This window comes from Bos taurus, chromosome 2 (genome assembly GCF_002263795.3).
Source record: "Bos taurus isolate L1 Dominette 01449 registration number 42190680 breed Hereford chromosome 2, ARS-UCD2.0, whole genome shotgun sequence".
Taxonomy (NCBI): domain Eukaryota; kingdom Metazoa; phylum Chordata; class Mammalia; order Artiodactyla; family Bovidae; genus Bos; species Bos taurus.
In genome coordinates this window covers 111,036,987-111,049,577 of record NC_037329.1, presented here as the reverse complement: position 1 = coordinate 111,049,577, position 12,591 = coordinate 111,036,987, and the positions used below count along the sequence as shown (strand labels likewise).

General features: G+C 44.0%; 1 protein-coding gene and 1 pseudogene across 1 annotated transcript in view; one reads left to right on the top strand and one right to left on the bottom strand.

Moving 5' to 3' along the window:
• ACSL3 (acyl-CoA synthetase long chain family member 3) overlaps positions 1–11,914 on the bottom strand; it is a 75,946-nt gene extending 64,032 nt beyond the window's left edge. The window contains exon 1 of the mRNA NM_001205468.2: positions 11,661–11,914. The gene's annotated coding sequence lies outside the window, so the exon portion shown is untranslated. The remainder of the gene's footprint in view (positions 1–11,660) is intronic.
• On the top strand, positions 4,702–5,531 carry LOC508628 (ribosomal protein S6 pseudogene; annotated as a pseudogene).
• Positions 11,915–12,591: the final 677 nt, after the last annotated feature.

The following is a 12,591-nucleotide window of genomic DNA, read 5'->3' as shown; positions in this document are numbered from 1 at the left end:
TCAGGAAATTCCAACAGACTTAGGAGTTCTGTGCTAAAAGTGGGGACAAACAGTGTTGCAATGAGCAAGGGGATGCGTACACTTTCTGAATTAATATGGAACATTTTCTTCAGATGAACTGCTGAATTACATGGTAGTTGTAGCCCCAGTTTTGCAAGGAACTTCCATAGTATTTCCCAACCTGGATGCCCACCGTCCCTCCTCTCTGCCAGGTCAATCTCATTCCTTATATTTGAGCTCCTTCTCTGAACTCTCACCTCACTCCCAACCAGCCACTACCTCTCACAACCCTTCCACCTCAAGATGCTCCTGGAGACAACATCTTATTACACCTCAAAAAAGTGTTATACAAACTAAACATTTTTAATCTCTAAGAAGAGCACTACCCGGGCACTATGCTGGAGAGTACACAGGCAGCAGCCTAGAAGGCAGGCACAGTTTCAGAGTCAACGATGAACACCAGTTCTCGGGCTCTAACACACTAGCAGTGTGGCAGTTACAGTACAAAAGGAAAATGACTCCTGGTGTAACTGCAGTGAAGGTCAATTCTCTTTCTGTAAAAATGCCCAGTACAGTTCTAAGATTAATCCACTCAGGTTCATTCTAGTTCTCTATGGAACTAAAACAAACTCCCTACTTCATTTTAGAAGGAACTCAATTACCCCAACCTTCTCCCAAACAAGAGGCAACAACTTCAGGGATCAAGTCAGTTTTCAAAGAGAACAAGAAGATTTCTGACAGTTAATGGTATGGTTAAAAAAAGAAACAGCCAAAGTCAAGGACTAGAATGAGAATCACTTCAACAACCATGATGAAAGTGAAAATAAGAAATTTCACTGATTGAAGTAGCAACTTTTCATAATTCTGGCCAAAATGATAATGAATATTTTATAACCCAGAAACAGCAATGCAGAAAAAAACAAACTGTTTTATGTTAACAAAACCAATTTAGAAAATAATATTCAAAAAGTATGACTGAACCATATTGCTGTACCCCTGAAATACTGTAAATCAACTATACTTCAATAAAATATACATATTTATAAAAAGATTTATGCAGCAGTGTTCAGTTCAGTTGCTCAGTCGTGTCTGACTCTTTGTGACCCCATGAATCGTAGCACGCCAGGCCTCCCTGTCCATCACCAACTCCCAGAGTTTAAACTCATGTGCATCGAGTCGGTGACACCATCCAGCCATCTCATTCTCTGTCGTCCCCTTCTCCTCCTGCCCCCAATCCCTCCCAGCATCAGTCTTCTCCAATGAGTGAACTCTTCGCATGAGGTGGCCAAAGTACTGGAGTTTCAGCTTCAACATCATTCCTTCCAATGAACACCCAGGACTGATCTCCTTTAGGATGGACTGGTTGGATCTCCTTGCAGTCCAAGGGACTCTCAAGAGTCTTCTCCAACACCACAATTCAAAAGCATCAATTCTTCGGCACTCAGCTTTCTTCACAGTCCAACTCTCACATCCATACATGACCACTGGAAAAACCATAGCCTTGACAAGACGGACCTTTGTTGGCAAAGTAATGTCTCTGCTTTTCAATATGCTATCTAGGTTGGTCATAACTTTCCTTCCAAGGAGTAAGCATCTTTTAATTTCATGGCTGCAACCATCTGCAGTTATTTTGGAGCCCAAAAAATTAAAGTCTGACATGACACTGTTTCCCCATCTATTTGCCATGAAGTGATGGGACCAGATGCCATGATCTTAGTTTTCTGAATGTTGAGCTTTAAGCCAACTTTTCACTCTCCTCTTTCACTTTCCTCAAGAGGCTTTTTAGTTCCTCTTCACTTTCTGCCATAAGGGAGGTGTCAACTGCATATCTGAGTAATTAGTATTTAATTAGTGAAAGTGAAAGACACTCAGTCATGTCTGACTCTGAGACCCCACGGACTATAGAGTCCATGGAATTCTCCAGGCCAAAATACTAGAGTGGGTAGCCTTTCCCTTCTCCAGGGGATCTTCCCAACCCAGGGATCAAACCCAGGCAGAGTCTTTATCAGCTGAGTCACAAGTGAAGCCCAGTATTTAATAAAACACATGAAAATGCCCTAGTAAATTACAAGTAGCAAACACGTAAACACAGGGGGAAACACAAAACGTTAACTGATAAAGTTTCAAAGAAGCTGAAAAAAGAAATAAGGCAGAAACAGAAAAAGTCTTGAGCCAAGTAAAAGGAAGAGATGGAAAGAGAATAAAAGCAAAAAAGCACTGATGGAGAAGCAGCTCACAAGAGCGCTGAGCAAGAAAGCTTTACAGACGAGGAAACAGCTCCTCAAAGGCTAATTGGTATGGGCAGCGCGACACCCACAAACAGCAGTGTTAGAAACAACTCCGGCCAGACCTGAAATGCAGAGTTCATAGGGTTCTCTTCACTTACTGGCTGCCCAGTCTCCCTTCCTATTCCCATCCCTTGCTACCATTCTTTTGACAACTACAGCTGACCCTTCAACAACACAAGGTTTTATAATTACTATATAATTTTATAGTCAGCCCTCCATATTCATGGTTCCACATCCAGGGATTCAACCAACCTTGGATTGTGTAGTGCTGTAGTATACATTGCATTGTGGGGAGGTGGGGAATCCACAAGTAAGTGGACCCACACAGTTCAAACCCATGTTGTTCAAGGGCCAACTGTACTTGGTGAGCTGAAGGAATCAATAAATGAGTCTTAGGCAAGGTCTTAATAGTCTTCATCCTCCAAGGCTCTGGTGTTTTTGTCTCTCTATGACTTATGTTTCTCTGTGACTTATGCTCACAGTTTCTCTAGTCCCCCATAACAGAGGATGCCTCAATTGATTTGTCAATCCTGCTCCTCCCCAATTGCCCTGGACATCCCCATTAGAGTACCTCTACCTTAAACCCAACTGTTTTTTTCTAATCCAATCTATGTTTCATTTGCTCAGCTGATCTTTTCCTGGCGACCCTGGTCAATAGGACCTCTTTCCTGGAGAAGGAAATGGCAACCCACTCCAGTATTCTTGCCTGGAAAATCCCATGAACGGAGGAGCCTGGTTGGCTACTGTCCATGGGGTCATGAAGAGTCAGACACGACTGAGCGACTTCACTATCTCTATAACCTCTGTATTGCTCACTTAACATTAACCATATCTTTTATGTATCTTCAGATAGCTTGAACACTCTCATTCTTAAGGAATTAGTATTTCCTAGTCCCCTTTAAGTAATGTATGCTTGACGGGTTTGCTCACGTGCTGGATTCACAATACCTTGCTACTTCCTGCCAAAAAACTACTTCTGAAGGAAAGAAAAAAAACAAGACCTCCCCTGTCAAGTCTCCCCTTTTCCCTGCCCTGTTCCGTCTGTATGAGCTATACTGCACAGTAACAGCTCGTATACCTTCTTCCCTTATACATATAATGTTCATACATTTCCTTTCATGAATCCTGAGCTCTTTTAGAGCAGGGACGATCCTTAGTCATTTTCAAATTCCCAGTGTCTTGCAAGATATGCACTAATTTGAGTAGATTCCTTAAAAAAAAAAAAAAACTAGGACTAAAACTACAATATGACCCAGCAATCCCACTACTGGGCATATACCCTGAGAAAAACCACAATTCAAAAAGACACATGTATTCCCAATGTTTATTGCAGCACTATTTACAATAGCCAGGACATGGAAGTAACCTAGATGTCTACTGACAGATGAATGGGATAAAGACGCTGTGGTACATATATACAATGGAAAGTTACTCAGTCATAAAAAGGAACAAATTTAGTCAGTTGAACTAAGGTGGATGAACCTGGAGTCTGTTATACAGAGTGAAGTAAGTCAGAAAGAGAAAAACAATTGTAGTATACTAATGCATATATATGGAATCTAGAAAAACAGTACTGATGAACCTATTTGCAGAACAGGAACAAGAGATGCAGACTGGTGGACACAGCCGCGGAAGAAGATAGTGGGACGAACTGAAAGCGTAGCACTGAAACACATACACTGCCATATGCAAAGCAGACGACTAGCGGGAAGCTGCTGTATGACACAGGGAGCTCAACAGGGTTACAAGGTGCTCAGTGACAACCTGGAGGGGTGGCATGTGGGGGTGGGAGGGAGGTTCGAGAGGGAGGGCATACATATACACTTATGGCTGATTCAAGCTGTTGTATGGCAGAAACCAACACAATATTGTAAAGCAATCATCCTCCAATTAAAAACAAATTTTAAAAAAGAAATATATATAAATAAATCAATGCCCCCTACATATCCTCATAATACCTTCACAAACAAGTAGATAACTATAGTTAGCCAGTTTATCCAAAACATTGGTTATTTTGGTATCTTCAGCTCCAAATAAAAATTAGCAGATCAGTTAAACCCGCTGAATCATCTGACAATTCTTTATTCCTCAAAATGGGAAACGTGAAACAAAAGTAAACATATTTCAGTAAAAATAGAAGTTACAGTTTTAAACAAAAAGAATTTAGGCACTTAAAATGTCAGGAAAACAGAAGCAGTCTGAAAACGTTTATTATGAAACTAAAAATAGCACACTGAAGAAATCACAGGATTTAATGTTTATAATGTCTCCTTCTTTATAAAAGAAAAACTATGATCAAAAGTCAGATGAAAGTAGATACTATATTAAGGTGAATAAAATCAAGACTAAGTCACATGTTAAATCAGCTTTACACAATGCTGTGTAGTGAGGTTTTCTAAAAAGACTGTCATGGCTCTTTTTCGTGGCGCCTCGGAGGCTGTCGGCCGCTTCAGAATGAAGCTGAACATCTCTTTCCCGGCCACTGGCTGCCAGAAGCTCATTGAAGTGGACGATGAACGAAAACTTCGTACCTTCTATGAGAAGCGTATGGCCACAGAAGTTGCTGCTGACGCTCTGGGTGAAGAATGGAAGGGTTATGTGGTCCGAATCAGTGGCGGGAACGATAAGCAGGGTTTCCCCGTGAAGCAGGGTGTCTTGACCCATGGCAGAGTTCGCCTGCTACTGAGTAAGGGGCATTCCTGTTACAGACCAAGGAGGACTGGAGAGAGAAAGCGCAAATCTGTACGGGGTTGCATTGTGGATGCCAATCTGAGTGTTCTCAATTTGGTCATCGTGAAAAAAGGGGAAAAGGATATTCCTGGACTCACTGATACTACAGTGCCTCGTCGCCTGGGTCCCAAAAGAGCCAGCAGAATCCGCAAACTTTTCAATCTCTCTAAAGAAGATGATGTCCGCCAATATGTTGTGCGAAAGCCCCTAAACAAAGACGGTAAGAAACCTAGGACTAAAGCACCCAAGATTCAGCGTCTCGTGACTCCACGAGTTCTGCAACACAAACGCCGGCGTATTGCTCTGAAGAAACAGCGTACTAAGAAAAATAAAGACGAGGCTGCAGAGTATGCTAAACTTTTGGCCAAGAGAATGAAGGAGGCCAAAGAAAAACGGCAGGAACAGATTGCCAAGAGACGGAGGCTGTCCTCTCTGAGAGCTTCTACTTCTAAGTCTGAGTCCAGTCAAAAATGAGATGTTCTAAGAGTAACAAATAAATAAGATCAGACATCAAAAAAAAATAAAAATAAAAATAAAAAGACTGTCATGAGTCAGTGAAAAGTGGCTGATTTTTAGGAATTTAACAGTTCTTGGCAATTTTCTGGAAATTGCTCAAGGCTCCATTTTGCATGAACAAGTAACAGCTTCCTGATCTATACTCAACATCCCCCCAGTCAGACACTTTCCCATCAGCATGTTTTTTTTTAAGCTTACCTGTTTTTTTAATTGAAGGATAATTGCTTTACAGAATTTTCTTGTTTTCTGCCTAATATAAACATGAATCAGCCACAGGTATATATCGTGCTACCAATCAACACTCTCCGGAGCAGTTTCCTACTCTTGCAATTCCCATTTTCCCCATCTTCCCCTTACTTCTGCTCCCCACCCCATCCTGACCATCATATCAGTATCTCCTCCCAAGGTCAGCGTGACTTCTCAGTTGCTAAATCCAACAGATGGTGCTCCAGTTTTCACACAGGAGCATTCCACAGTGGTGAGTGCTTCTCCACGGCAGCAGGGACACCTGCTTCAGGCTGTCCCTCTCACATGACTAGCCACTGTGTCCATCTCCTGGACAAACTCAGCCTCTTCCACTTCTCTTTCTAGTTTCTCCACAGGCAATCTCACCCGTCATCTCTCCACTGATGGCACCAAAATGGTAAACTAGTCATCATTCAGCTTCCCCTTCTGCCAATCCACTGACTACTATTAATTACCACATCTGGCAATTTTGCCTCTAAATCTCCCTTTTCTCAGTATTTCTGCTAATGATATAAGGCTGTAAAAATCAAATAAGCTAACATGAAAGCACTTTCATGTTAGCTTAAAAAGGGGAAAAAAATTAAATCTGAGTATTAGTATTCATTAAGTTGAAATCTCCTTGAAAGCAAGGATTTCACAAGTTCATCTTTTTATTTATTGCACATTATGCATCTAGCTCAGTACTCTGCAAATGGAATTCAGTAAAGGCACTGCAATGAGTCACTTGTACTGCTTTAATACACATTCAACTCAAAGAGCCACACATTTAACGGCTTGTATTTCCCAAACCATGTCATCATTTGACTCCTAAGAGATTAGAATTTTAAGTCACTCTGTAAAGGATAAACTACATCAGGTACTTTTGATAAATATATTGCTACTTACCTAAAGTTTGAAAAAACTGTCACCTTTTTTTGGCCTAGCTTTCCTGAAAACATCCAAATCCCAGCCTGATGTCCAAAACTCATATAAAGTTTCTTGCTTCCCAACTGCTCATTTGAACAGGGAAAGTTTAAATATTACAGGAATATTTAAGCTGTAAGTACTCAAAAGGCAGGCAGAATGACGTCTTGAAAAAAAGTCCCTCTCTCATTTTCACATCTTGCAATGTGAGCTGGAGTGACATTCTGAGGAGGAACAGACACTGAGGTTTAAAAAGTACTGTTGCTCAAAAAAGTTCCCTAACTCTTGGTTATATGTACATTTAACTACAGCACCAGAATGCAAGATTGTCATCTAGTAGTATCTAGTAGTATCTCACCAAATCAATTCAAAAATCTCCCCAGAAAAAAAGACAGGCTCTACAGTGAGTGGTGCTGGGAACGCTGGACAGCTACAGGTAAAACAAGTTGGAACATTCCTCCAAACATGTACAAAAATAAACTCCAAATTGTTTAAAGATCTAACGTAAGACAGGGCTTCCCAGGAGGCGCTAGTGGTAAAGAATCCATCTGCCAACAAAGGTGAGGTAAGCAATGTGGGTTCGATCCCTGGGCTGGGAAGAGTCCCTGGAGGAGGAAATGGCAACCCACTCCAGTATTCTTGCCTGGAAAACCCCATGGACAGAGGAGCCTGGCGAGCTACAGTCCATGGGGTGGCAAAGAAATGGACATGACTGAGCAACACAATATAAGACATGACACCATAAAACTCCTAGAAAAGAACACGGGCAAAACACTCTTTGCATAAATCATAGCAGTATTTTCTTAGATCAGTCTCCCAAGGCAAAGGAAATAAAAATACAGTTCAGTTCAGTCTCTCAGTCATGTCTGACTCTGTGATCCCATGGACTGCAGCACTCCAGGCTTCCCTGTCCTTTACCATCTCCCACAGTTTGCTCAAACTCATATCAGTTGAGTCAGTGATGCCATCCAGGCATCTCATTCTCTGTCATCCCCTTCTCCTTCCTCCTTCAATCTTTCCCAGCATCAGAGTCTTTTCTAATGAGTCAGTTCTTCCCACCAGTTGGCCAAAGTATTGGAGCTTCAGCCTCAGCATCAGTCCTTCCAATGAATAATCATGGTTGATTTCCTTTAGAATTGACTGGTTTAATCTCCCTGCCAGTCCAAGGGACTCTCAAGAGCCTTCTCCAACACCACAGTTAAAAAGCATCAATTCTTCGGCGCTCAGCCTTTTTTTTTTTTTTTTAAATATTTTACTATTTTTATTTTTTTAATATGAACTTATTTAATTGAAGGCTACTTTACAATATTGTATTGGTTTTGCCATATATCAACATGAATCCACCACAGGTGTACACATGTTCCCCATCCTGAACTCCCCTCCCACCTCCCTCCCCTCGGCTTTCTCTATAGTCCAACTCTCACACCCATACATGACTACTGGAAAAACCACAGCTCTGACTAGACAGACATTACTTTGTCGGCAAAGTAATGTCTCTGCTTTTTAATATGCTGTCTAGGTTTGTCACAGCTTTTCTTCCAAGGAGCAGGCATCTTTTAATTGACAAATGAGACTTAAAAGCCTTTGCACAGCAAAAGGAACAGTAAGCAAAATGAAAAGACAACCTATGAGAGAAGTATTTACAAATGATGCAACAAAGGGTTAATATTCAAAATATACAAACAGCTCACATAACTCTATCAAAAAAAATTAAAATGGGCAGAAGACCTAAATGGACATTTCTCAGGAAAAAAAGACATACAGATGGCCAACACACACGTGAAAAGATGTTTGACATCATTACCAGAGAAACGAAAAGTCAAAACCACAATGAGGTAGTGATGAGGCTCACACCTGTCAGCATGGCTACCATCAAAAAGTCTACAAATAATAAATACTAAAGGAGAAAAAAGAACCCTACTATTCTGTTGGTGGGAATGTAATTTGGTGCAGCCACTAGAGAAACAGTAAGGAGGTACTTTAAAAGACTAAAAATAGAACTACCACGAGACCCAGCAATTCCACTCCAGAAAAGATGAAAACTGTAATTCAAAATGAACATTTGAATACATATATATTAGCGGCACTATTTACAATAGCCAAGACATGGAAGCAACCCAAGTGCCTGTCAACTGATGATCGGCTTAGAAAGAAATTTTCTACATACTGATACTGGGCAATCCTAATTTAAACAAAATTGGAACCACTAAAAGGGTTAATATATAGTAGTTTATTTTACATATCCATATATTTACTTTCTTAGTGTTCTATACCACTTACTATTACAAACTATTAAAAGTAAATCATAAAAAAAAAGTAACTCATAAAAGGGAAATTTTTAAATTAGTATTTAATACTAGAGGAGACTAAAATAACATGAACTCAAAATGCCAGCTGGTATCATGGACTCAATCCTGGAACACAAAAAAGGGCATTCATGGAAAAATTGGTGATATCTGAACATAGTTTATAATTTAGTTAAGAGTATAGTATCAATATTAACCTTTTGTTTTGACACATGAACCAAGGTTATGCAACATGCTAATATTACAGCAGGGGAGCTGGGCTATGGTATATAGGAATATTCCTGCAACTTTTCTATAAATCTAAAATCATGCCCAAATTTAAAAGTTTTTTTTTTTTTAATAGTACCCAGTCTAGTCACCCAAGCACTTGTCACCCACCATTTAAAAAAAAAAAAACCCTCCCTAGACTAGATTTCCATCTAAATCACAACAGTCTATATACTACTCATTCACATGTTACTTTTCCTTCATTATACATATCATAATTTGTAATTATCTATTATTTATATGATGACCTGTTTCATATTCTTTCCTCCCTAAAGGCAAAAATGGCATCAATTCTGTTCTCTGCTGCATTCCCTTACATGCATACCTTACATGCTGTCTGACACAGAATAGGAATTAAAGGCTCTAAGTGAGCAATTAACTAAATAAGGAATTATTAAACAGGACAGCAGAAGAGCACACAAGCAACGAGAAAATCGTTGGGACTTTTTGGGGCTCTGACGCCCCAAACCAAGCAGGGATTGATTTTCCCCATCCATCCTTCCTTCAAGAAGGATAACATTAAGTCATCCAGTGCACACAGCTCACAAGCCCAGTAACTGAGACCCAAGGACACTAGGTGACTTGTCACCCCAACCCCGTATATCCAGTGTACATCTCCGTACATCCAGCCTACACCCAACACCGCCATCTTACTACAGAACCGACTCTTTTTACAGAAAAAGAACGAACTAGGGAAAGACTAAAAGGAAAATGCCAGTGACTGAAGAAGCCTTACTCATTCCTAAGTGTTAAGAACTGCATAAGAACACTCCAGAACACAAAAGAACAGTCTATACAGTACACTCCCGCGTCGCCACACTTATTCCCAGTAATAACCTTCTAATACACAGTTTTAGGAGCAACTCAGCAGCACCCCTCAACTCCTGAAACAAACCTGGGGAACCAGAAAAGGTTATCATCAAATGACTGCTCTCCTGGCCACTCAAACAAAACTCCACTGTGACAACTATTCAGCCAGCCACCAAAGAGAGGCAGTATAATATAACGCTTGGATAAGAGAGCTCTAGATTTTCACAGGCGGGTCTGATCACAGCTTCCCCTCTTACTTGCAGTCATCTGGGGGCAAGTTAATGTGTCCAAACAGCAATTCTCTCCAGCTATAAAATGGGAATAACTACCACCTTAGAGAGTTGTTAACAGTTTTAGAGATACTATGCAGAAACTCTTCGTAGGAAACCTGGAATGTTATAAAGACTCAGTGTCAGCTGCTTGTCATCTTATTCCGCTACAATCAATTTCACAAGGCCTATTCCCTCTCAGCTGACACTTATTGAGCCTTTATAACATTCCAGGTTTCCTACGAAGAGTCTCTGCATAGTATGTTAACAACTCTCTAAGGTGGTGGTTATTCCCATTTTACAGGTGGAGAGAACTGCTGTTTGGACACATTAACTTGCCCCCAAATCATGGCAAAGAGAAGCTGTGATTCTCTCTGCGATTCCTAGCTGACTCAGTGGTAAAGAATCCCGCTCGCCAATCAGGAGACAAGGGGGTTCGATCCCTGGGTCGCGAAGATCCCCTGGAGGAGGAAATGGCACCCCACTCCAGTGTTCTTGCCTGGAGAATCCCGTGGACAGAGGAGCCTGATGGGCTACAGTCCATGGGGTCGCAGAGAGTCGGATACGACTTAGCGACTAAACAACAAAACACACAATAGCTTAGAGCACTTTTTCCAAAGCCAGCCTGGACAAACCAGCTCAATGTTTCTGGGCCTCGGGTTCCCCATCTGTGAAACGGGCTGCATCATTCCTACCCCGCTCGAGTTGCTCGGAATTACCCATTCCATTACCGGTGCATAATTAAAATATACCTAGGGAAAAGTAAACCTTCAACTCCCAACCCCAGACAAATAGGATTCATCCCAGGCCCATCGCCTCCGATCGCGGCCAGAACAAAAACCAAGGTCGACCCACCTCATATCCCCCAATCTCTCCTCATGGCCGGCAGCAACACACCCCCCGCTCGCCCCTCCAGCCTGGGTTTCGGAAACCGCAGGGGTGTTTCCTCCCGAGGACCGCGTCAGAGCCCGGCTAGTGAAAGTGGCCAACCTCCAACCCACCCCGCCCCCAAAGCGCCCGGAGGGAACCCCGCGCATCCTTCCTCCTCCGGACAACTCGGCCACTCGGGCTGCGGTTCCCCCCGGGTTCACGTGGGCTCTGCGGCCTCGGGCCCCACCTCACCCGCTTCCCAGACCCCACGGCGGCACCTCCCACCCTCGCCGCGGGGCGGCCCGGTACCCCCGCACCGCCGGGCTAGGCGGCGACGTCGGGGATCCGGGGCCTCCAGGCCGGCCGCATCCTTTCCCCGGGCCAGGATCGCCCGTAGGGGGCAGCCCTTCCGCACGCGGAGGCCCCGCCGTGCCCACAACGAGTGCCGCACTCACCGCGACGCCGGGGCCCCGGTTCCTCAGACCCACGCAGGCCTGGGTTGCGCCCCCAGAGCACTGGCGCCCTGGGCCGCCTCCTGGGGACCCTGACGCTGCCGCCGCGGTCGCACTGCGAGGAGACGGCCGTCTGCTATTCGGTCCGCCGCCACCGCCTCGTCCCAGACCCGGCCGCGGCAACAAGCGCGGACTCGCACCCCGGCGCCGGCAGACCAGCGTCTGTTGAGCCGAACCGCCCGGGACGCGCACCCCCGGCCGGCGCTCGTTGCATATGCAGAGAGGCCGCCGCCCATTGGCCCGCGGGCGGTGGCGCGTGCGGGGCTGGGCCTATCGAATTCCGGCCGGGAGCGCGGCGGGCGGCCGGGGGCGGGGCGGGGTTACTACGGGTCATTCGCCCGAGCCGCGGCGGACGGGACCCAGCCGCAGCCTGCGCGGGGCGGGGGCCGGTCGGCGGGGAAGGGCTGGACCGCGGCGGCGGGGGAGGGGAGCCGGACTGTGCGGCCGGGACGTGGGTGGAGGAGGAGCCGTCCGGCTCGGTCTGCGGGAGGGCCCTTCCCCTAGGGTTGGAAAGACCAGCGCCTCGCCCCTCCCAAAAACTACAAACGCAGATGTTGCTGTAATCTATAAATCTTAATATAGCTCTGGAAAAAAAGTGCGCCATTATCTTCCTTCTTAACTGGATTATGTGTTTCGTTCTTGCACAGATTTGTCAGATTTTGGAAAATAAAATGATTTGGGGAAATGTCTGAAGCGAGAGGGGCTCAGGAATTCAAAGCAGGTTTTTTATTCTTGCTTTGGCTTCACCGAACCCAGCAAATAGCCTATCTCCCCTCGATGCACTCACTCTTTATACGCATTGTAGGCAGACGCTTTACCGTCTGAGCTACCAGGGAAGTCATATACAAGATTGATACTTGTTTTCTAAAGGATA